The sequence below is a fragment of the Rosa chinensis genome, chromosome 4 (assembly GCF_002994745.2).
Source record: "Rosa chinensis cultivar Old Blush chromosome 4, RchiOBHm-V2, whole genome shotgun sequence".
NCBI classification, from domain to species: Eukaryota; Viridiplantae; Streptophyta; class Magnoliopsida; order Rosales; family Rosaceae; genus Rosa; species Rosa chinensis.
In genome coordinates this window covers 54,961,355-54,987,804 of record NC_037091.1, presented here as the reverse complement: position 1 = coordinate 54,987,804, position 26,450 = coordinate 54,961,355, and the positions used below count along the sequence as shown (strand labels likewise).

The window sequence follows — 26,450 nt, the reverse complement described above, 5'->3', positions numbered from 1 at the left end:
ACAGTAACTTTACCATTTCGCTTATAACTTTCGTATACGAACTCCGATTTTTACGTACCACATATGCACGCGCTCGGTTTAACGTCCTCTACAACTTTCATGAAGGAAATTTTCTCAAATTTTGACCCGAACAAAAAGTCAATTTTTAGGGCCCCCCTAAAATGTCGAAACGGAGCCAAAAAGTAAATGTAAAAGTCGTTTACCCATCGAAAGACTTGTAAACTGGTAAATTCGGGTTCGGGACGTCACAGCATTACTACAAGTTTATACTTTATAGCTTACAACACAAACTCACAAATACATTGTCTGATTGTCCATTGTCCAACATAAAACAATCCAAATTTAAACCATGTGTTCAATCAATTGAAATTCAAATTTTAAATGGTACTACAAGTCTACAACTGCAAGTCTGCAACACAAAGTCACAAACAGGAACACAATTTCCAGTTTTGCACAAATAGATGCTCGGCCGGCTCCCTTGCTGAACAGCTCCAGAACTCCATGACAAGTTATCTCCTGTGTTCAACACAAAGTAATTTTATCTCATACATTTCAATTTCATTCATAGATCAAGAGGATTGAAAAAGTCAAATTGAAAACCCTTAAATCTAGATTACTCACCGAACTGAGTTGCGAGGAGCGTCGACGGCGACGGCGACGAGAGAATTGAACTTCTGGAGCTTCACATCCAATCAAGGAGTTGCTGGCAAAGGAGGATTTCCGATTTCGGAGATGGAGAGTGGGGCAGCAGCTGGTAATGGACGAAAAGAAAGAGAGAGAGAGTGTGAGTGAGAGAAGGGTGAGATCGTGAGGGAGGGACTGAGTCACTGAGAGGGAGAATCTGAGATGGTATCGAGTATCGACTCGATCTCGATACTATCGAGAGAGACTGAGAGAGGGAGGCTGAGGTGAGTGAGGTCGGGTTACTCGACCTGTTTTAGCGTTTTAGGGTTGTTATTATTTTTTTTTTAATACTTAACATATTATTATGTCACCCAATCAAGGACTGACATGTGGCAACTGATACAAGATTCGGGTCGGTTCGGGCCTTCGGTCCCTGAAAATTTGAAGCCCGAGACCGAACCGATTATTTGAATTCGGGTCGGGCTTTGGACCGAACTGAAAATTCCTATATTAAAACCGAACCGAATCGGGTTTTTTCCCTCGGTTCGGGTCTGGTCCTCGGTCTTTCGGGTCCGGACGCCCAACCCTAGTTTTGGGAGTTCTTCGAGATTCCGGCAAATTGGGTGACGTCTCTGTGTCAACTGAAATTTAGACGTGTGGCAGTTTTGGCACGTGTTGTGCTTTCCTCCCTGGAGGGTTTGCTACCTTGTTGGATTATGATGGGCTGTTAATGTTTTGTTTGGTGTTTATCTTGTTCTGTTTCTTTGTGTCTTGTATTTCTGTTTGTAAAGTTTTGCTTATTCAATAAAGGTTATCCTTCCACTGCCAAAAAACAAAAAGGAGAAAGGTGAAGCGGGGTGCAGGAACCTACATATTATGCATACACTTACCAATTGATTAATCATAACACCACAGTCACCACTAGTGGATTATATCCAATTATCATTCTGGAGCTATAACTAGGAAAAAAAAGAAGAAGGTCATTTCATGCTTGTTAGTACATGTACAACTACTCTCCTGCTAATAAATAAATTGTGCGTTAATATGTATTTGTATTTAAAACTATGTTTATACGTATATTTATTTTTATTTGGAAAAACATTCAACTAAATTGAAGAGAATACTTACGATGATGGCAGTCCTTCTCGGTTTCCACCGTCGCCGATGGTTACATGCATGCACCGGACCACAAGGTTCTGACTCATTGTTGTATACCCTAGTCTGCATATTATAAGAACCAAAGAAGTTAATAATATATTGTACAAGTAATGAACCATATTATACAACACTAATCATGAGCGTTAGTTAGCCATGAAGGAATCATAATTAATCTAACTTACAAACCGTTCATAGGCATCAACATGGTTACAAACCGTTCATAGGCATGAACATGTCCAGAATAAATTAACCAAATCAACCCGTGCCTTATACAGCAACTCTTCCATAGCAACCCTCATGCCCTCTCCATCACCCTGATGAGCAGTGTTAGTATTATACCACGGTGCATGCAATACCACAACAACCCACGGCGTTCTCTTTCTATCAATCTTTGCCAAATCGGCTACAAGCCACCAGTACTGCTCCGACTCGGAGTGGTACTCGGCATAGGAGTATAGGACCCAAGCATGATGATGTGAGTCCCAGCAACTTCGAAAGAGTAATACAAGTTTGAGATGGAGCCGCTCTCTTTGTACGGCATTGCCCACCTGCCATTGAAGGCTATGAAATCGGCCGGGGAGTCAATGGGAAGGCGTTCGATTTCGTGGTTGCCTTCTGTGACCATCCAGCGGCGGCGGCTTGCCAAGGGTTCGACAATGCGGCCGAATGAGTCCCAAAGGGGTTGCTCGGTATCGGCATAGGATAGATCGCCTGGTAGGAGGACATATCGTAGTCGATGCTTCCAATATGGGCTAGAGTGGAGTTAGTCCAGTCGGTCTGTCCTAGGTCACTTGGAAATATCAACAAAAAACATTATTTTTTTTTTGAGAAAAAATAATGCCGAGTTTATCAAACTTCGTTCACTAAATTTTAATATCAAATAATGTACATGTAGAGTTCAAATGTTCAGTACGCATCTTAAATTCTGACTGATATTTTGATAAATAACATGCTCTATATATATATATATATATATATATATATATATATATACAGATCCTATCCAGAGCGGAGCTCCGCTTTGAAATTAACGTGTGAAGTTCAAGTTTTGGGTCACTTTTCGGTCGCATATCCACATCTCGACCGTTCAGTTTTTAGGTACTAGTGTATAGATCATCTCTGCAAATTTTCAACTAAATTGATGATCGTTAAGGTATCTAATTCGCTTAAACCAATGGACGGACTGAATCTGTCAACCTGAACCGTACTATCTTTAAGGCAGTTATCAATGTCTTAACGATCAACATTTTGGCTGAAAATTTACAGAGACGATCTATTCACTAGTACCTAAAAACTAAACGGTCAAGATGTGGATATGCAACCAAAAAGTGACTCAAAACTCGAACTTCACACATTAATTTTCAAAGTGGAGCTCCTCTCTGGATAGGATCTGTGTGTGTGTATATATATACACACACACACACACACTAGCAGGCCCACCTACTCTGTGTGTGGAGAGAAATTAAAGGTAGTGGAAATATGAAAAACTTAACTAACTCGTTTTCTAAAAAATAAAAAAATAATTAAAAAAAAAAAGGAAATTGGTCCAAACAGTACTTGAACTATTGCTCCTTATAAATTTCGGTATCTCACATTTTGAAAATATCATAAAGGTACCTGAGATTCTGACCCTGACCGAACATTAGTACCTACAGCCGTGAGTCAGGCGATGGAGCTCCGTTACGACATATGCCAACTGGCAATTTTAAACTTAAAATGATCAATTTACCCTTTATTTTATTTTTTTTCTTAATTGTTTTTTTTTTACATTTCTTATTATTCTTCTTCATATAATAATAATAAAAAATTGTTTTCCAGTGAATGCAAAAGAAAAATTTTGACAATGAAGAAGAATCCCATTCCTCCTTCTCCTCTCTCTCTCTCTATAAAGAAACCCCATTTTTGTCAACAGTTTCAAAGTCACAGACACACACAGACCCCATTCTATTTTGGACTCTTGTTTTTCCATTGGGTCTCTCGCATTTTTTAGCTTTGTTCTTCTTGAGCCCTATTCTCTTTTCACCACAACAATTGTGGGCAACAGCCACACATATATTGCCACGAGATGAAGGAAAGGTGGATAATGGAGTCTTACCACTGTTCTTGAATAAGTTGGTGCCTATAGCTCCCACGTACAAACCATCAAGGGTTGCTTTGTATTATTTTATATTTATGAAAGTCTTCTTTATTAGAAACAGTGATTGGGTCCAATTTTCATAATTTTTTTTTACATTTTCTATTATTTTCTTATTGAGTGGGTGTTTTTTTATTATTAAACTTCATGAGTGGGGTGTTGTTTTTTTTATGTATTTTACGATGAGAGTAGCGAATGAGTGACATCTGTATGCCTCAAAAAAATAATAATTAAAGCTAAAGAGGAGACGCTTCACTCACTATATCAAATTATAGGTCTATTCTCTCTCTCTCTGCCTGTGTTGAATTTAGTGCCATATTTCCTCTCAGATCTACCTATCAACCCATCTGAATCCATTTCTATGGCACTCCATGAGCATTCCGAACTACTTATCAGTCACCAACCAATGATCTCTTTTCTGGTGAGGAGCTCCTTCTTTTTTTTTTTTTGTGCCTCTCACAATCTCCCTCCATCTTCATCTTCTTCTATTTTCTTTCCACCGCCGTTATGAAACGTATTCCGATCATCGAAATCATCGAATTGGTGAGATGATGAGTTTGGATTCACCGCTCTACGTGGATTCTTCCTCTAGATCTAATTTCGTCGAAGCTTTATGTAGATTCATCTGATGGGTGTGGGTAGATCTTCAAGATCTCAGACTTGCAGTGGAATAGATTCATCTGATGGGTGTGGGTAGATCTTCAAGATCTCAGACTTGCAGTGGAATGGAGATGGCCGGTGATGAACGAAAGCTATGGTTCCGCACCGGCGAGCTGTGGATGACTGGATGCTAAGTGCGATGGAGGCCATCAGAGAGAGAGAGCAGTGGTGGTGGGATGTATGGTCTAGGTTGTTGACCGGCGATGAGAGAGCAGTGGTGACTAAGTCGGCCGGCGGTGATGTCTGAGCCGATCTCTGATTTTATTTCTTTTATTATTTATTTTTAAATTTTGTCACATATCCAGTTTGTTATCCAATTTTGTATCAAACAACTGATAAGATTAGGATTAGCTATCTTAACCTCTTACAAATCCAATCCTATTCAAACAGGTTAACTAATCTAATCCTATCTACAAGTTCAGGTCTTCAGGATATGGAACAGAAAGCTGCAACAGAAAACTGAAATATGCCAAGCCCTCCTCCAATCATCATCATGGGTTTACTTTAATTTTTTCAGTTCTTGGAGGACTGGCATATATATCTTTTGTTTAGCATTTTACTAAATTGCAATTGATGCTTATTTTGCAGTCAGTAATATGGAAGAAAGAACTTCAGGAAACGACGAACAAGAGAAGACAAAGATTTGTTACTTGCTCAAGCAGGTAAATTTATGTTATAGCTACACATTATTTGTCATTAATTGACTAGAGTTTCTAGCCTCTCTGGTAAACTCTGTCAACTATGCAGGAACTTGGATAGTTGATGATAAAATAGCCATCAAACCTCAGGTACTTTTCTATAAACCAATATGGTACTGAAATGCTAATAACTACATTACAATTATCGTCATTTGAATTTCTAGGATAAATTAGTTTTACCAAAACCTACAAGCTTAGCCTTCTGTTATAAACTTGTGATAGTTTACTGCTCTACCATCAAAGTTCTTGTGTTTGATGACTTTGTTCATATGGCGTCAAGGGAAATTCACTTCATGTTGCATATCACTTATTAAATGCAAGAAAAATGACAACATTGAAACAATTAAAATTGGTGAATTGAAGATAATTAAATGCCACTGACTAATCAACCGCATCTCATATGCTTGTTAGACTAATTAACGTAATCAACTGCATCTCATATGCTTGTTAGACTAATTAACGTATTCATGTTCCAACGGTGAATTTCTGCTATTGCTGCATGTCTCGATCGAACTACAATATCAGTTAATTGGGTTAGTGAGTCTTTTTCTTCCTATGTTCAAATTAGTCATTGTAAACTATCCTACACCATTGTTATTTGTATTTAATCTTTTCTTAGACATAATGTGTTAGGAGGTTATCATTTGGAATAGACAGCTACAAAAGCGTATGATAGAACAAAACTTAAGCATGGGAGCACACAAGAATACGTTACTCACTGAGAAGGTAACCTAAGCAGCTATAATTCTAGCATATATAGTACTGCTGTTTTAAACAATATATATAATTTGTGTGCTTGGAGTTGATACCTATTTGATATGCTGTTTTTTATTATTTCTGTATCAGGATAATTTATATCAAGTCCAACTCAGAGTATCCAGCTTCCATGTTGAATTTTGAAGAGTCTGAACTGTTGTTCAAGACAAGGAGAAGTTAAGGCAAGGTCAATTAGTATATGGTATGTAGAGATTACAGATCTACTTATGTACAAAATTTTCAGTTCATGTTAGAGCTGTTGTTGGAGCCTGGGAGAAGTTGAGGTCATAAGCCATTTCGTTTGTTGGTTAGTATTTAGAGAAGTATAACACTATTGATGTACTAAAGTTTGCATAGAAAGATTTATTTAACTATTTTGTTGATTTTTACAATATAGGAAATTATTGTTGTATATTCAATACACAGATATTGGATTTTCATTATATATACCAGAAAAAATTTCAGATATTGAGAATTCATTTTAGTCAATTTTTTTTTAAATATTTATATTGATGAAGACACGAACCCAGCATAAGTGTGGCCATACTAGAACAATATAATACTAAAACTTTGGCCCCAAACATTTTATATAAAGAAATGGGGCCCATCATGTCAGAAATGAAAAACAAGTCACGGAAAGAGTGAAGCGTGGGTATTCTTGCCAAAGCAACCGGCCCACAGGGCACTGACCCAAAGAAAAGTGGCTGTAACGTGGCAATAGCTCTTGGACACACACATGTGTGGCCTTTAGCCCAAATTTGTCACTAATAGTGTGTGTGGCAATTGCTTATAATTGTAGTGGTGTTTGTTCATACAGAGAAACAAAGTGGCCAATTTCTTTGTTGCTTTCTGATAAACTTCTGTGCAAACCACATTGTGCGTGTGATGATAAGAGAAAGAACCACGAAGCCTCAACCTTTTTTCAGTATATTCCTCCTTTTAGGGTTTTCCGTTGGATTTCGTTTCTAGGTGCAGCGATTTGTTCTTGCTGAAATTCGTTCTCCAAAACCTTCTTTCTAAACGCAAAAAGAGAATGGGAGAGAATGAGCGACATCGGCTTGATCGTCGTGGCTGGAAGGTTGGCGGCCTCCAGGACTTTGTTTATGAAAGTTTCAATATTTCTCTGAATCTTGGGTCTATTGTAAATTTGTAATGGGTTTGGTTCGATTTCAATTGGGTTTTGCTTAAACCTTAGGAATTTCATGAATTTAATGAGGATGATTGCTTAGATTGGTCTCTTAGAATCTGGGAGCTAGGTTTAATTAATCAAGGGATGCATTGTATTGGGTCAGCTTTAATTTTTCAGACCCGCACACCATTTCCACTGCCTTTTTCAAGTTACCCAATTCACAGAGTTCGGAAATCTTCACATTCTTGTCCGCAGTTTTCCGGTTGGTGGTTTCGGCGAGCGTGGTTGCCAAGACACGAAATTTGGCGTGAAAGTTACAGAAATTCAGAGAGAACAAAAATTTGGGTCTGAAGAAGATGAAGCAGGGCTTCAAAGGCTTTGGCTTTATGTCATGGTAAGAAGAAGAAGGAGAGACCCATGACTGGTTTGGTGAGGTTGTGCAGTGAGAGAAAATCGAAGTCCAACAGTTCCAAGTGTTTAGGCTGAGAGAGAGAGAGAGAGAGAGAGGAATAGGAAAAGGCGGTGGCTGAGGCGGCGAGCAGGGAGAGGGGGGAAAAATGCATAGATAAAAAAAAAAAAAGTTAATTAAGATACGAAAGGACAAATGTGCCCTTAAAAAATTGTCAGCTAGAAGACGCCGTAACGGAGCTAACGGCTCTAGGTACTAAGACCATCTCCAACCCAACTACATAAAGGACTAAAAGCCAATTTTTTAGCCATTTTGGTCTCCAACCCAAACAACTTAGGGCCAAAGTATTAAAATTGAGGGCCAAAAGGCTAAAGAGAGGGGCAAATTTAGGCTTAGTTTGGGATTGATTCTTGAGGTGCTTTTGGGGCTGCTTTCGCTTTGGGGTCAAGAATATAGTGTTTGGTAAAATATGCAATAGCTGCTTTGGGACATAAGCGCTTCTCCTCACAGCTGAATTTGAGAAGCTACAATTTGTAGCTTTTGAAAAATGGCTTTGGGAAAACACGGAGCATCAACAGTAAACAGTTTAATGAAATTTATCTAACTGCTAATTTTGTCCTCCTCCTTTTCAGAAAATTACATTGAAACAGATGGGGCTTTTCTCTATCGCGAGGCAGACGTCTCATTCCGCGTCTCCTCCTCCTCCTTCTTCGGTGTTTGGACTCTCAGATCGCCTTCTTCCTCAACTCATCGCGACCTCCTTCAATTCGTGGATTGTCGCCGCCTTCCTTTACGCCTTCTTCTTCAGCTTGTCGTGGATTGTCGCCGCCTTCCTCTGCGTCATCTTCTTCAGGTCGTCGTGGATCCTCGCCGGGCCTTCCCCTGCGCCTTCTTCTTTAGCTCGTCGCTGGTGATCTCCTTCAATTCGTGGATTCTCGTCACTGAAAGGTTCAGCTTGCTCTCTTTACCTTACTCTTTCAGATTTTTTTTTTTTTTGATTCGTACTCATGGCATTTTTTTTTCTTTCTGGAATCAAATCTATGGTGTATTCATTGACTTGGGTTTGGTTCAAAACATTTAGGGATCAGATATCAAAGGTTGGGCTTCTTTTGATTCAAAAGAAAAACAGCTTGTCTTAGTGGAAATCTCTTTGATTAATTAGGCTATGGAAGTCTGAACATGATGTGGTCACAAATCACAATAATGAGTTTTGTAGATTGCTTTTTAAGGTTGATTTTACACGATTGATCATCATAGGAGACAAACCCTTTATTCTTTGCTGAAATCACTTATATTAGGTTGTTTATTTTCTTATTCGAAATTGAGGTAGATAGATATTCTTTATGCTTAAACCACATCTTGCAAACTGTGTGAGGGAGATACTGTGGATGCATGGCTTTAGGAAATTTAGTTGGGAAGATCATATTTTCTTTTCTACTTATCAGAATTAAACGACTATATGTGTAGAACATGTGATACGTTCTTCCCTATGAAGCATTGGTTTTGTTGGCGGTTTTGTTCTTTTTGTTTTTCCTTTTGTTTTCAGCTTTAGAAATTAATTACCTAATAAAAAGAGATCCGAGTCTGACTGGGATCTGGTTTGTTCAAAGCTATTTGTTGCAGTTTCTTTTTATATAATGATGAAACAATCCCACACAGACACGGAGACATCGTAGTGGAACTGTGGTAAAGTGATCAATAATTAATCTTTCATCATCATCCCATCCTGGCTATATCACCAACTAAAAGCATAAAGGAATTTCAGTCAGCTTTTTTCATAGAGCACAAACTAACAGCATGGCAATAATATTTTGTATGCATACCGACCAATAATGCTTACGTACTACATACAGTAGCTAGCTTAATATGAATTTTCAGTTCAATGCTTTTACTAATTTGTGAGAGAGATTTGATAGAGAGAGAATAGCTGTAGCTGCAAACCAGCCGTGATTTCTTGGTCACAATAAACATCACTATTTGTTCTGCCATCCATTCTTGTTAGCTGGTAAGGGTTTCAAAAAACATCACTACTTGTTCTGCCATCCATTCTTGTTAGCCGGTAAGGGTTTCAAAAACATCACTACTTGTTCTTTTTCTTTGTGTCTTGTCTTTCTGTTTCAATTCTCATATTCCATTTACATATTAAGAGAAGACCAAGACTATTACAGTTATAAATTCTCTGTCTCTGATTTTTTTTGCCTATATATCTAGCTCACGTGTAGACATTTATAATCAAAATCCATTATCTATACTTACTGGCTTCTGTGATTCTTGATTTTTCATGGGCTCATGGCACTTGTAATTTAACAAGGCAGTATTGTTTTGTGTAAATCTTCTATACCTATATATAGACCTTCATGTCATGCTAGTAAGAAATATATGCTTATATATATATATATATATATATATATATATGATGAAAAACCAGAGAAGAAGGAAAACATAGAGCAGCTAGAATTATACTTGCTTAGTACTCTCAGTACAACTTTTTTCATAAAGATGAGTGGCAATTCATATGGTTAAAGCTTTAGAAACTCAGTTCATATGTTAACTGGAAGTAGATGAACCTCTAATAACTTATTTTACTAAGATCAATCATTCCTTATAATTTTTAATTTCAGGAAAATACTATGTGGTGGATGCAGGATATCCACAAATGAAGGGTTATTTAGGACCATATAAAGGTGAGAGGTACCACCTTCCACATTTTCGTAGAGGTGATGAACCGACCAGTCATAAAGAAATATTCAATCATGCACATTCTTCACTCAGGGGTGTTATTGAACGCACTTTTGAGGTATGGAAAAAGAAATGGAGTATTTTGCGTGATATGCCCACATTTTCCTTATGAAAAACAAGTGAAGATAGTTGTTGCTACTATGGCTCTTCATAATTACATAAGAAGATATGCTCAACGAGATATTGGTTTTGATGAAAGTGGAAATTACTCAAGTGAAGAGACTAGTGAAGAGCTGAAGGATAATGAACGTGATGGAGATGGTCCAGGAAGACAAGAAATGGAGGTGTTAAGAAATGCAATTGCACAAAGTCTAATGAATGCATCTACTTAGCATTTAGTTGCAAATTTCAAGTGACTTTAGTATATTTTGTGTAATGGTTCACTTTGAACTATGGTCAGAAAATTAATCCAACTATGCCAGATGAGATTTTGTGTAATAGTAAAACATAATATACATATTGAAGGGTTTAAAGTAAATATTTTATTATGTCCAACCAAGGGTACAAGAATAATACATGAGAATAAAATTTATTTGGTATGGTTACATAATCAAAAAACAAAATTATGTATTTTAGTAGCATATCTTAGCATGTATGACCATTTTGGTAATTATACCCAGTCAAAGCACTTTTGCTGTGCAATTTACCAAACACTTAGAAATTGCTTTTGGACCTCACAGCACTTTTAAAAACAATTTACCAAACACCTCAGCTACTTCTCCTCACAGCAAGTTCGGAAGTGCTTCCTCTCACAGCAAGTTCCGAAGTGCTTTCTCTCACAGCACAGCAATCCCAAACGAAGCCTTAGTCTTCAAAGTAGCCCTTTAGCCCTTAGGGCAAATGGATTAGAAATGGGAGGCCCACCTGTGGTAGTGCTGTGTGACATGTGCATGACGTCAGCAACTAGCAGTTGTTGACGTCATGTAGCCGTTGGTTTTTTTTTTATTTTTTATTTTACATTATAAATACATATCACCTCAGCCTTCTTTTTCACATCTTCCTTCTACTTCCTCATATATACCTCAACCGTCGGAATCTATGTCTCGATACAGAATGATACGTTCTCCTGTTGGCAACCGACATTTACAAGATGATCTTGTCCAACACCTCTGGAGTCTGCGAGGTCAAGCACCATGAATTAGATCTTTGCTATGTGATTGAGTTTTCAAAGCTTTCAATTTGTGTTTTTAATAATTATCAGGGTTGTCACTGACAAGTGTTTGTATTTTCTTACTTTGTTGTGTTCCTTTTTAAATGTTTTTGTCATGAATAAAATAAATATTGAGAATATGATTCCATTCCGAATTCAACTTTATTTCATTTCGAAATCAGCTTTATTCCATTTTGAAATTAGTTTTATTCCGTTTCAAAATCAGCTAAAGATATTTTTGATTATCTTAAAAAAAAAATATAACCGAAGAAATATTTTTTATCATAAAAATGATTTCAATTACTATAAGTAAATTGCTGATAAAAAATAAGAACATATATATATATATATATATAACATATCTAAAATGTTAAAATATATTTTAAGGCTATAATTTAGCTTTGACGGATTGGAGGCGGTTGATGTCACATCGATGAATAGTACAGAATTCAGGGCTATTTTTAGCCCTTTGGGTTGGAGATGGCCTAATTTTCCGTCGGGATCAGAATCTCAGGTACCATTCTGATATTTTCAAAATGTGAGGTACTGAAATTTATAAGGAGCAATAGTTCAGGTACTATTTGGACCAATTTCCCTAAAAAAAACGTCTTCTACTATTTTTTTTTTTTAATTTTATTCATTTAGTTTTTATTTTGCAATTTACTATATTATCCATATTAATTAATTATATTTCATAGTTTTTTAATATATAAAGGTTAAATTGGTAAAAAATTTCAGTTTTGGAAAGCATGCTCTCTTCTCTTCATAATAGGGGCTAAATATTGTTTAGTCCCTAAACTTTTGCGAAAAAAACACTTCAGTCCCTCGCCTTTTAATTTGACACGTTTACTCCTTATTCTTTCAGTTTTACACTTACTAGGTCCATTCCGTTATACTCCGTTAAATTGTGCCGTTAGCTTCCTATTTTATGGATAAAATTACTATCATAGCCCTGACTTTCTCTTTCTTTAATTTTTTTAATTGTTTTTATTCTTCTCTTTAATTTTTTTAATTATTTTTATTCTTCTCTTTAATTTTTTCTTTCTTTAATTTTTTAATTGTTTTATTCTTCTCTTTAATTTTTTTAATTGTTTTTATTCTTCTCTTTTAAGGATAAAAATTACTATTATAGTCCCTCCCTTGTTTCTTCTATTATGACTAATTTTATTGGGTGTTTGGGTGAGCCGGAGAAGAGATTAATTTGTTGCTTGACGCCCATAAAATTAGTCATAACTTTTAATACGACTTTATTAATTTTTTAAATTGTTTTTATTCTTCTCTTTTAATTTTTTCTTCTGATTCGCATCGATAAAATTACTAATTTTTGTTAGTTGTTTTTATTCTTCTCTTTTATTGGTGCCAATTAAAAGAAAAAATTAAAGAGAAGAATAAAAACAAATTTTTGTTTTTGAATAAGTGAAACTTTCATTAAGAATGCCCTCAATTAAGGTGTTTACAATCTGCATTTAGAACATCTATGATGTAGCCAAACTGTGCTAAATTGTGCCTCAAAGCATAGACCTGCAAGCCTATGGGCCACCATATTACAAGAACGTGGTGCATACCGGATTTGGACTGAAGGTGTATTTCTTACAGCTCTCTTAATGTCATCAACAAGACCTCCATTTGCAAGCAATGAATGATCTGGGCACAAGGTTTCCGATATTGCCTCAGTGCAATCGGATTCAACAACAGCATTTTGAATATGAAGTGAGGCAAGTAAATCAAGGCCAGCACAGATAGTATATAACTCACATTATTTTGGGGACGCTGTGTGAGCAATAGGAGTAGCAAAAGCCGCGACAAATTGTCCAGAAGCATTGCGTAAAACTCCTCCAAGGCCACCCCTAGTTTGGTAGGATAGGAATGCAGCATCTACATTTAGATTGAAGGCTCCATTTTCAGCCGGTTTCCATCGCTGTCTTTGTTGCTTAACAGGAGATGGCTGACTGGTGTTTCTGGCTTTCTGGAATTTATCCAACCATGTGAAGCTGCTTAATAGAATATCCTGAGCAGATTGCTCAATGCCATTCCATAAAAAATTGTTACGATTTTTCCATATGGCTAGATGATCATTAACAATTTCGCAAAAATGTCAGGTGGTAAAGTAAGAGCACTTTCCAACATCCATTCCTTGAACTTCAAAGAGGGAAGTATAGTATTCTGCAAGTTGAATGGTGCAGCATGTAGAATTGTATATGTTATGGGACACTTACAGAAAAGGTGACTTGCATCCTCAATGTGGTAATTGCAAAAAAGGCCAAGCAATGTCGAGGGCCATCATACCCCTTTATTAGAAGTCGATCTCTTATTGGAAGAAGATTGTTACAAGCCCTCCATGCACAAATACTAAATTTGCTTGGGACTTTGGCTTTCCAAACGCATCTCCATAGTTCCTTATAAGGATCTCCCCTAGAGGTAGACACCAACACATGTTGCATAACATCCATTCGAGCAATCCAATATGCAGATTTTACAGAGTAGTGGCCCTTCTTTTATGGAGCCCATATCAACTTGTCCGGAGCAACAACTCTACTGAGTAGTATACATAGAATCTTCTCTGCTATAGGAGTGGGAAAGAGACTACAGACTGCTTCTGGGATCTACTGTCGGGTAGTTATGTCAATTAGGTCTGCGACCTTGGAGTAGAAGGTGTTAGGAGGCGGCATAAGTGGTACATGGATTGGAACAGGAAGCCAGCGATCATGCCACAGATCCACTTGTTGGTCATCACCAATTTTCCACTGTACACCTGCCTTAAGAACCTGCCTACCTTGTAGAATGCTTCGCCATGAGAAGGAGGGAGAGTCCCCGAGATTGGCTTCCCAAAAGGAACATTGAGGAAAGTATTTTGCCTTGTATAGCCTTGCAATAAGAGAATGAGGGTTGGAGATAATTCTCCACCCTTGTTTAGCAAGCATGGCAATATTATAAGCATAGATGTTTTTAAAGCCCATACCTCCTTCATGCTTTGTGAGATATAATTTCTCCCAACTTCGCCAATGGATCTTCTTTTTTTCATTTGTGTCACCCCAAAAAAAGGAAGCACATAGTTGATGCATATCGTCACACAAACTCTTAGAAAGCAAGTAACAGTTCATAGCATACAAGGGCATGGTCTGAGCTACTGCTTTTATGAGTATTTCTTTGCTAGCGCAACTGAGAATTTTTGACTTCCAGCTAATCAACTTCTTGGATAACCTTTCTTTAATATAAGCAAACTTGGCAGTTTTGGACTTACCAATTCTCATTGGTAAACCAAGATACTTATCATGTTCATCCACAAGTTGTACTGCTAGAATGGAAGCCAAACTATAACTTCCCGAACCTAAATTCACCGGTTTACTAGTCATTTGGACAGTAAATGACAATTTGTTTTACCTTTACTTTTTTTTTCCCGGTAACTTTAGTGGCCCTAAATTGTTGACCTTTTGTTCGGGTCAAAATTTGAGAAAGTTTTCTTCATGAAAGTTGTAGAGGACGTTAAACCGAGCGCGTGCATATATGGTACGTAAAAATCGGAGTTCGTGCGTGAAAGTTATAAGCGAAAGATTAAAGTTACTGTTCACGGTTACTGTTTATGGTAACTTTCTATATATATGGAAAGTTACTGTGGTAGGTTTCCATTTTCGGAAACCTACCCCTCCCCCTCCCCCCGAGATTTTCTCTCTCTTTCCTCTTTCTCCCCGCGTCGGCCCTCTTCCCTTTCTCCTTCGATTTGCCGTCGTCCGGCCATCAATCGGCGAGACCCTGGTGGTTCCCGACTCGCCTCCTCCCCCTCTACATGCTGGTGGTCGTGGGTTGTCACGATTTGTCCGGAGAAGCATGATTTGAAGTTTGGAAGTTTACTGTAGCAGTTGACGTTTTCCGGCGATTTCGGCCATTTCCGGCCACCAAACCACTGTCGAAGGCGCGGTTTTTGCCAAGGATCGTTTTGCCCCTAGCCTTGAGCCACGATTTGCAGTGTAGAAGGAGAATCAAGGAGAACCCGATTCTAGGGTTCTTGGGTTTTCTGGGCTTGTGTTCAATGGCCAAATTGGAGCTCTTCGAGGTAAAATTGGAAAATGTTGTGAACATGAAAAATGTTGGGTCTGATGAGTCGGTGGCGTTGTCGAAATTTGGTGACCATTGGAGGTGGTGGCCACCGGCGCGTGAGCCCCACGCGCCGCCACTGTGGGTGGCGCGTGGAGGCGTGTAGGGCAGTGTTTTAATTCCGGTTTTTAGCCCATTAATTCCTATAAATTGTGTAGAGCTTGTATGTGAAGTTTGGTAATTTTTGGAGAAACTTGGAATTAATTATGAATTTTGAAGTTTAGGGTTTCGATTACTGAATTACGAGAATCCGACCGTCGGATATCTCTCGGTTCTGATTTGGAACCTTTAAGATAATGAATTAGTATTAGAGGTAAAATTTGGGTTGAATCCGAGAACAAGTTGAGAGTTGATTGGTGAGGGTTTGATTATGGGATTCGTATTAAATTGTCGAATCTCTTACGGAATATAATCGTGTACAGGACGACGTACCGAGCTCTGGCTCGATGAAGGAACTCGTATACGTGATCGTCGGAATAGTACTATGAGTGGACTTTTGTTTTTAAGTAAATGATGCATGCATATATTCCTTGATTATGCTCTAATTATTTATCATTTTACATTTCGAGCATGTGATTTGATTTCGGAGATTGATTTCGTTTTATCTCATATAATTACTTTCGATAATGATTTGTTTCCGAAGTTGCTTATGATTTATAATTTTATTTGATGAATTATTTATTTCCGAGGTGATTTCCGGAATTTTACTTTTTAGTTATATTCCTATTCGTGGATTTGAGATTTTTGGAAAGATTTTCAAAATGGGATTTCGATGGAATTATTTTCTTGTTTATTTATTTGATCCTTGGTTTTGGCATTTGGAATGCCTTAGCAATAATGTCGGTTTGAGAACTTTGATTATTTGAAGATTTTATGGCGTGCGGGGTCACATCATTGGACTATGCTTATTTTCTTTTATTTACTTTTGAATTTGAGTTTATCTTGGCATGTGGGACACTTCGTGGGAATTTCTTTTGCGAGAGTTAGGGAAGCCTTATGTATTTATGGATTTATATGGTTACGGATTACCCTTTTTGCCATACTTTGGATGACTATTATCATTGCTAGCATTGATCTTCCGCCTTTGTGGCGAGGTGATGGGATCACCGAAGCCTTCCGCCTTTGTGGCGCTGGTTACTGTCTCTGTGACAGTAATTCTGAAGCCCAGTATCCTATCGCTACACGTAGTGGCGTAAGGGTATATTACGGGAGTAATGGGAGTACTTTAGCCTGGGAGGCTATCACCCGAGCCTGGGAGGCTCATTCGTATGGCTATCGTCTTCCCCTACTCATTATACTATTTTTGACTAGCAGGGCTAGTCCGATTTATTTTAGCCAGCGGGGCTGGTTTTATTTCCTTGAGTACCAGAGTTTCAACCTTTTCTTTTAATCGTTTGTGACTAGCGGGGCTAGTCGGTTTTCTTGAGCGGAACTCCTCTTGTTTTATTTTCGTTAAGCATTGCATGCATCGGGAATTTTTTTAAAGAAATAAATGTGGGAAAGTATAAAATCCATTTGGTTTAAAATTGTTTATTTTTGTCCACTCACGCTAACGTTTTTACGTACTTTCCCCTGGGCCCTTCTGTTTCCAAATGCCCAGTTTGCAGGCAAAATTAGATAAGGTCGGGCGTACATGGAGTCGAGGCATAGCCAACAGCATTGCTTCTGCATACTCATTCTATCTCTATGTTCTTTTTACCTAATGGAATAGTATTGCTCTGATAATCTGTGAAATTAAGCTTGTAATGTGGGTTGAGACTGTTATTTGTGAAATTGGAGTTGTGATTTGAGGAGCAGGTGGCTCCAGGAGGATGGGTTGATTTAGAAGTGTAAATTTTCTTTCTACAGGTTTTTGTGTAGTTCATTTTAGGGGAAGTTCTGCCAAATATTTAGAAGAATTTCTTCTAAGGTGGACCCCGCAGGGCCACTTCAGATTTCAGGGTGAAATCCGGGGCGGGTCCTGTCACAAACTGTTTTGAAGATCCAAGTCCACATTCCTGCTAAAAGCAACAATACTTTTCTGAAAATTCACTTTCTGCCCCGAGGCCTTTTCATACAAGTCCAGGATTTGTTTGTAGGCAGTACACTCCTCAGGTGTAGCGGTTCCAAATAGCAAACTATCATCTGCAAAAAAGAGATGATGAAGTACTGGCGCTTGAGGACACATTTGGAGGCCAGAGATGAAATTGTTTTGTACTGCATGAGTGATAAGTGCTGACAAACCCTCAACACATAAGATAAAAAGATATGGGGACAATGGGTCTCCTTGCCGAATTCCTCTAGTAGGCGAAATACGAGGAGTAGGCTCACCTTGAAGTAAAATTGAGTAGTTTACAGTAGTGAACATATTCATGACTATAGAAATCCAAGTAGGATGAAACCCTAGCTTGGTGAGAATTGCCTGGAGATAATGCCACTGAAGACGATCATATGCCTTACTAATGTCCAACTTTAAAGAGAAGAAACCAGCATTTTGATGCTGTAGCTTGTGCATAAAGTGTGCCACTTCATTGGCCACTAAAGTATTGTCAGAAATAATTCTCCCAGGCACATACGCACTCTGTAGTGGTGAAACAATATCCGGTAGCCATTGCTTAAGTCGATTTGAGACAACTTTGGAACAAATTCTATAGATCACATTGCTTAAGGCAATTGGTCTGAAATGTGCAGCTTCTTTAGGATCCTTGATCTTTGGTACAAGAAATAAATAAGTGTAATTGATACAAGCCTCCATTTCTCTAGTTTGTAAGAAACTCCTAACTGCCATGCAAAGATCAAAATTGACAATATTCCAATACTTTTGAAAGAAGAAGGGTGACATACCATCCGGACCCAGACTTTTGGAAGGGTGCATTTGGAAGAGTGCCTTTTTAATCTCATCATCAGAGTATGGCCGCAATAAGTCCTCATTCATTGTAGGAGTAACTTTGGTCGGTGTTGCTGCAAGGATTGTGGCAAGCGCCTCATGGTCAGTGCCTTCAGTCGAGAAAACACTCTCGAAATAGGTTATAGAAGCCTTTGAATCTTTGCTGGCTCACTTTGCCATTGGCCTCTCTCATCATTGAGGCCTTTTATCATATTTTTGCTTCTTCTATTACTGGCTTTCCGGTGGAAGAATGCTGAGTTTCTATCTCCATCTTTGAGCCAAATTGCCCTAGACCTCTGCCTCCAATATTTCTCTTGTTGAGCAAGAATCTGACTATGCCTCACATGCAAGAGTCTTTGTTCTTCATATTGTTCCAGAGAGAAGGGAAGTTTCATAATATCAATAAGTTTTTCCTCGATAATACGCAGCTCTTGCTTTTGACTGTTTAATTCCTTTGAGTTCCACTGCAAGAGATTATGCCCCGTAACATCAATCTTTGATGCTAACTGGATGAGAGCATTACCCGTGGAGGGTGTAGTCCACGATTGTTTTATAATTTCCTCACAATTAGCATGGCCATGCCAGCATTCCTCAAAGTGAAAGTGCTTTGTAAACTTCTTGTTTCTTAACTTTTCTGAACTAACCACAATGGGCAATGATCAGATTCACTAGGGTTTAGAGTAAGAACCCTACTATACGGAAATCTAGCTCTCCATGATGGTGTTTGAAAACCCCGATCCGATCTCTCCTTTGTGAACTTGTTGCTCCACGTAAATCGACTGCTAACAAACCCCATATCTATAAGATCACAATCTGCCATAGTTCCCCAGAAAACAACCATAGGTGCAGCCGCACGTCTAGGACCTCCAGACTTGTCATTGTTGGACATGATCTCATTGAAATCACCGGCCATTAGCCACGGTAGAGTGCAATTCTCAGCTACCAGTTGCCTGATGAGAGTCCAGGTTCGATGTCGACCTTCTCTTGCTGCGATGCCATAGATACCTGTCACGCCCCTGATTTTTAACAACATTAAAAATCAATATATAATCTCATACTTATATATGCGCGATCGTTCAGTCATCAATACAAAATACCTGGAAATTTTTCCCTTTTAACCCAAGTACACATTGATGCCCTGAACCCATAATAATAACATATACTCGCCCTCCACAAAGTTAGGTAATACAATAGCTTACGAATTAAATTGCCACAACAAAATAAAACGTGAATGCTCCTCAGAGCTCACAACAAGCGGAAGTCTTAATAAAGGTGAAGTCACATAAATGGCTTCCTACCGTTAAGCTGCAAGCACGCTACCTCAGCATCAGCCACGATTATCCTGACCTGCAGAAATAACCCCTACACTATTTGAATGGTGCACCGGATTGCCACACAACAAACCTGGTAAGCTTTTGCAAGCTCGTATGAGTAACTCAAAACACACACGCACAACTCATCCAACGAGGAAACCCATCAACTCGTGAAAAAGAACCACACACCTTGTTTTCCCAACACAGCACATTCTTTTCCCAAAAGAACACAACACAATCACCCCGTGACAAAAATCATATTAATTGAAACTCTGACAATTTAAATATGATACACAAGTCCTCCCCAGACATTTAAAAGAAAGAATCCCCGAAACTCTCTTTTAAAAACACGCACTCATGAGCATCAGATAGCTCCCCGCTACCCCCCATGATGTACCAACAACAAATCAGTCTAACCTAGACACACAACACATCAACACACATCTCAATCATATCTATCATTAACCTAACAAATAGAATATGATTCACAAGTCCTCCCAGAACATTTAAAAGAAAGAATCCCCGAAACTCTCTTTTAAAAACACGTACTCATGAGCATCAGATAGCTGCCCGCTACCTCCCATGATGTGCCAACAACGGACTAGAACTCTAACTGATCGTATCCACTCACCCAGCCAAAGGCGTGAAGTCCCGATCTTCAGACAGATCACCACACAGGTCACACAGATCGCTAACTGATCTTATCCACTCACCCAGTCAAAGGCGTGAAGTCTCGATCGTCAAACATATCACCACACAGATCATCACACAGATCACCACATGAATCACTTCCAGCAACCCCGAATCCTCAGACCTCCCCAGGTCGTCAGATCAAAACATTAAACAACCCACACAAATCTTGACACTTCCCAAACAATAGGAATTCCCAATTCCTAACACATTGTCTCCCGAAAAGTCAAGCCTCCAGCAATAGAATGAAACCCATCAATCCCTATTGCATAAATCACCCATCAACCCACAAGAATATACATATTTCACGTAAATATATATATACACACGTGGTCATTCACTCAGGAATGCCACTAATACCAACAATAGTTTGCAGTTAACTAAATAACTCTCAAAACAATAAAGGTATTCTGTTCATTAATGAACCTTGTGAGATTACTCGCCTCGAAACTCCCGCTGCATCTTCAATACAGAACAAGGCAGCCACACCACAAAATAACCATCCAAAGATACCTCATCAAGTACCTAATCACATACGATTTCAACTTAGCAACAATCCACAAATGATTTAAGTCCGAAACCCCTGTTTTGAACTAAAATTCCCAAAGTGACGCCAATCAAGGCGAAACCACATCCGAGACCACCCAATGTCTCCGGAATATTTCTACGATCGATATGACAAAACCACAAGTCGATCGGAAGCTCGAATCCTCACGGATCGAATAAATCGACCGGTATGAAACCGTAAAAATCATAACAATTCCATATGAACTCCAAAATTTGTATATTATATATCAAAACGCTCGTATCAACGAATAGAACATATATAATACCAAAAACTGTTCCCTACATGGACAGAAAGCCGCCACAGCGCACCGCCGCGGGCCAAAACTCAGTATTTCACAAAACTCTCAACATCAAAGTTGTTCATCTAAGCATGCTTGTGAATTTTCATAACTAGCTTGAAGTCAGAAAAAAGCATAAAGGGTCGAAAACTACCTCACAAGCCGTGGATTATAGTTCAACCCGAGTTGAACCAAGTTCCACATAAATTGATCCAAACAACCACCACAGATCGATCAGGAAGCCTTCTCTGAACTCAACCAAGGAAGCATGAAGCCACGAAGTCGCCGGAGCTACATTTTATGACAGGGTCCGAATACACCAGACTCCGCCGCCTTCTAGCACCATCACCTCCGCGAATCGCAGCTAGAGGACACCAGAGGGACGACCAGACGGAGGAGACGAACTAGTTGACCAAGTTTCACGGCCAGAGATCGCCGGAAACAATCGGAAAAGTCAGTTCGAGTCGGGTCAGTCGAAATATTTCGACACTGAAGGAGTTGAGACTTGAGAGAGAGAAGAGAGAGGAAGAGAGTTTCTGGAAAAGGAAACCAAATGAAAATAGTAAGTTTCCCACTCGGGAAACTTCTATCTATACTAAAATGGAAACTTCTTCCAATGGCCATAACTTCCTCATACAAACTCTGATTTCCGCGTTCCACATATCCACGAACTTGTATCGACGCGCTCTACAACTTTTGTGAAGGAAGTTTCCGGAGAGACCCAACGAATAAAAAGTCAACCCTTGCGCCCCCCCTAAAACGACACTTCCTGAATAATGATTCGCCCGAAACACTTCCGCTCCATCCATTAGCCACAAAACCATCCGATACCCACAATTTAAATTCCAGAAAATCCTTGAAAAATAAATACTAATTTACGAGGCATCACAATACCAGTAAAATGCTACTTATGGGCTTCTTCTGGTTTACCTATAATCACATCAATATGGTTTGGGGAACAAGATCGAAAGGTTGCATGAGTATCAGTATTCCACAATAGTGCAACACCCTATGAATCCCTCTCCTGTGGGAAGAAAATGTTATCCAAAAACCCTAGCCTGCGTGTGAGGGCGTTGATATGCTCTTTTTGCGCTAAGGTCTCAAATAGGAAGATGAGACTAGGTTTTCGAGCCTGTACAATATCAATGAGAGCCCGCTGCGATTCGAAGTTAACAATACCTTGACAATTCCATTAGAGAATGTTGCCATGCAACATGCTTAGGGCCAGTGTAAAACCACGCCGGCAGTTTGGTGGCGGCAACGAAGGTAGGTGCGCCGCTTAGGGTTTATGCATCAAACGGATTTTCTTTCTTGTGCTAGCTTAGAAGGCTTGAAATTGAGAAATTGTATCCTTATGAACAACAGAATAAAAACAATTAATAAAATTAATAAAAGTCATATTAAAAGTTATGACTAGTTTTATTGGCCTCAAGCAATAAATTAATTTCTTCTGCGGCTCACCCAAACACCCCATAAAATTAGTCATAATAGAAGAAACAAGGAGTAAACGTGTCAAATTAAAGTGAAGAATAAAAATAATTAAAATAATTAAAGAGAAGAATAAAAACAATTTAAAAAAATAGTAATTTTATTGGTATGAATTAGAAGGAAAAAAAAAAAAGAATAAAAACAATTAAAGAAACAAAAAATAAATAAAAGAGAAGAATAAAAACAATTAAACAAATTAAAGAAAGATAAAGTCAGGACTATGATAGTAATTTTATCCTTAAAATAGGAAGTTAAGGCACAATTTAACGGAATATAACGGAATGGACCTATTGGGTGTAAAACTAAAAGAACAAGGAGTAAACGTGTCAAATTAAAAGGCGAGGGACTGAAGTGTTTTTTCAGCAAAAATTCAGGGACTAAACAGTATTTAACCCTAATAATAGTATAGATATAGATATATATATATGAATCAAACTAGTCATAAAATTAGAAGAAACTTAATTACCGATTACTACAAATCCGATGGGAAGTGTTTGCGGGGGTGTCCTGAAGGAGAACTTCCTGCCAGAGAGGAATGCTAGTATTCTTTCCCATCCACCTTCCCTTTCTACCTTTTCCATTTATTAACTGTCATGTGTTCTCTTGTTTCACTCAAAACCATAACATTAATGTTTTACAAAATAACTTTTTTATTTTCCGAATCTATCCATAATTATTGCACAAACACCTATTTCTTATTATTATTATTTTTTCATTTAGATTCTTTTACTTTATCATTCTCTCTGTGAACGATTTCTATTGGTCCTTTCCACTTCATCTTCCTTTCCTCCTTCTCTTTGTATGAATCTTCTTTGGTTCAATTCAATATCAACCTTCAGGAAACAATTGCATAGCCTGGATTAGGAAAAAAAATTTCACTCCCAAACAGAAAAAAAATATTGCCACAATATAATGAATTACCAAGATCAAATGACTTCTGGGTTCAATTGTATAGTAATTTCCACGCCAATATTAATGAAATTTTCCACGCTCATAACATAGTAAAATACAAAAGTCACCCATTCAGATCCTAGAAACCTTTTTTTTTTTTTTTGAAAGGAAAAACCATTCTTTTCCAAGGAAAAACAAAACGAAAAAAAAAAAGAAATAATGATCGAAACCCAGCAACCTTCATTATTGTCTCTACATTATTTATACTCAAATAGTCAAATCATATGTAGTTTGTATTAGATTCTAAGGTTTTATAAAAATTGAAGGAAAAAATTCAGTTTATCCCCCTAAACTTTGGGCCTAAAATCAATCTGATCCTTAATTTTTTTTTTTTAATCAGACTGGTCCTTTTACTCTCAAACAACATCACCCGAGTCCAAATTATGAATCCGGATCCAAAAATGACGTCACTTGCTAAGTTGGAGCCGACATGTGGGCCCATACTTCAGTTTTTTAAATCCTGAAGAATGGTAGAATGGACATTTCTAATTAAATTTTTTTTTCTCTCTCTATATTCTCTCTCTCTCTCTCTCTCTCTCTCTCTCTCTCTCTCTCTCTCTCTCTCTCTCTCTCTCTCTCTCTCTCTCTCTCTCTCTCTCTCTCATCTTCTCTATATCGGCAACCACCGAGGAGGCCGATCGGATGGCAGCGGAGACTCTCGAATTGGAATTGAGGTGGGATGACTGAGGCTACGTCACCGCTGTGCCGTTGGAGGACGAATCAACGGCTTTGGGCTCGTCCTTCCTCATTCAAACGTGGACTAGGTCAGAAACGATAGCGTCGTCCGAGAACGTCGAGAGGCCGCCATACTCGTCTAGTTTCCTCTTCTACAACAGTCGCGTTGCCGCAACCACTACCACGCTCACGTTGTTGTCGCTCCCTCTGCCAATCGCTGACGGGGCTGTTGCCGGACATTTACAAGTAAGCCCCACCTGCCAAAACGATTCTGGTTTCTCCTTTCTCTCTCTGTTTGAAATCAAAGCCCCCACTCTGCCTTTGAGAATCGATCACGAAATCAATAAGGTGAGGTTGAATTTGAAGGAGGCAGAGGCGGTGGTGGTCATCTCTCATGTCTGGGCTTCAGAGCCTAGAAACCCAAATCATGGCGACATTGAGACAAAGAAAATGGTGTCGGTGGGCCGGTTGGAGGTGGTCGAAGGACAAAGTTCTGGTCGGATCTTCCTTCCGGGTCGACGGCGTCTCTTTCGTGATCTGCCATATCCAAACATACAAATTCTGTTAACAAATGGAAAAGATTGAAGATTGAAAAGATTGAAGGAGGAGAAATTACGGGGTTGAAGCTGGAGCTGTTCGAGGACGACTTCAATGGCGCCATCGTAGGAATAATGTGAAGGTGAAACGCCGACATAGAGAAGATGAGAGAGAGAGAGAGAGAGAGAGAGAGAGAGAGAGAGAGAATATAGAGAAAAAAAATGTAGAAATTATATTAAATTAGAAATGTCCTTTCTGCCCTCCTTCAGGGTTTAAAAAGCTAAAGTGTGAGCCCCCATGTCGGCTCCAACTCAGCAAGTGACGTCATTTTTGGACCCAGATTCAAAATTTGAACTCGGGTGATGTTGTTTGAGAGTAAAAGGACTGGTCTGATTAAAAAAAAAAATTTAAGGACCGTCTGATTAAAAAAACAGTTTAAGGACCAAACTGATTTTATGCCCAAAGTTTAGGGGGGTAAACTGAATTTATTCCAGAATTGAATCAGAGTTTGAATAATAGGTCATCAATCTCCTTCAATCAATAATGGTTTGTTAATTGATATGATCAGAATTGGGGATTTGTATTGAACCAATAGAATAAAGAAGCCAATGAGGAGAATTACTCACTAGAGAGAGAGAGAGGAATTTTTTTTTTCTTCTTTTCTTTAAAAGATGATCAAAGGGTTTCACTCATGCCCCTATGGTGACTTGAACCCATGACTTCGTACATAAGTAGAGAGGAATTTAAATAGAGAGAAGGTTGTTGATAAGTAATAATTAGGGGCATATTTGGAAGAAATGAAAGTCAGCTTTGACAATATTAATATTATGGTTTTGAGTGAAATAAGAGAACACATGGCGGTTAATAAGTGGGAAAGGTAGAACCGTAGAAAGGAAATGTAGATGGGGAATGTTGTTAGCATTCCTCTGGGCCAGAACCTCCACATTTACAGAAGTATGTGGTTGAAGGCTCCAAAGTCCAATGGTAACAAGGTGGATCTTCCCCGAAGTATATGAACGATAATCGTACCATGTGTATTCTCTAGTAGCCTTTGAATGCAATTCTCTAGATTGCTTTCCATAGTCCATAATAGATTTGGTATCATTGTTCTCTGTAACCCATGAAACTTTCATCTGATCTTTTCCCACTAGTGAAATATGCACCTAATTAACACAATGTTCCCCAGAAAAATATTTATATTAGAAGAAGATCATAAATACAAATTAACCTTCAATTAATTAAGTACTCATAAATTACTACCTATTGAGGGTCTGAGTCAGAACCATCATGAGGCTAGGGGGGATATTAGACTGCCTGCAGGTGGCCTAATAACATAATCATCATCTTGTGATTTTAGGAGTTGAGGGAAGAGAGAGACAATTAGAGCAAGTCCACCGGTTTGTTTTTGACCGGTCAGGAGCTAGATCTTGCTGAGGTGGTGACCTTGAACTTGCAAATCTGGTTTCCAGCGGTTTGTTTGTGACCAGCCAAAAACTTGGCTTTCTTGAACGAAGCCAAGAATTTAGTCATCGCCAT

General features: G+C 38.5%; 1 long non-coding RNA gene and 1 pseudogene across 4 annotated transcripts; one reads left to right on the top strand and one right to left on the bottom strand.

Moving 5' to 3' along the window:
- Positions 1–1,748: 1,748 nt before the first annotated feature.
- Positions 1,749–26,450, bottom strand: LOC112199579 (annotated as a pseudogene).
- LOC112196760 lies at positions 4,196–6,489 on the top strand. Of its 4 annotated transcripts, none has more exons than XR_002935368.2 (4): positions 4,202–5,238; positions 5,324–5,364; positions 5,908–6,000; positions 6,121–6,489. It is a non-coding gene; the product is annotated as an uncharacterized LOC112196760 (long non-coding RNA). The 4 variants fall into 4 exon arrangements; XR_002935367.2 differs by having other exon boundaries at positions 5,894–6,000; XR_005809566.1 differs by having other exon boundaries at positions 4,196–4,337; positions 4,536–6,000.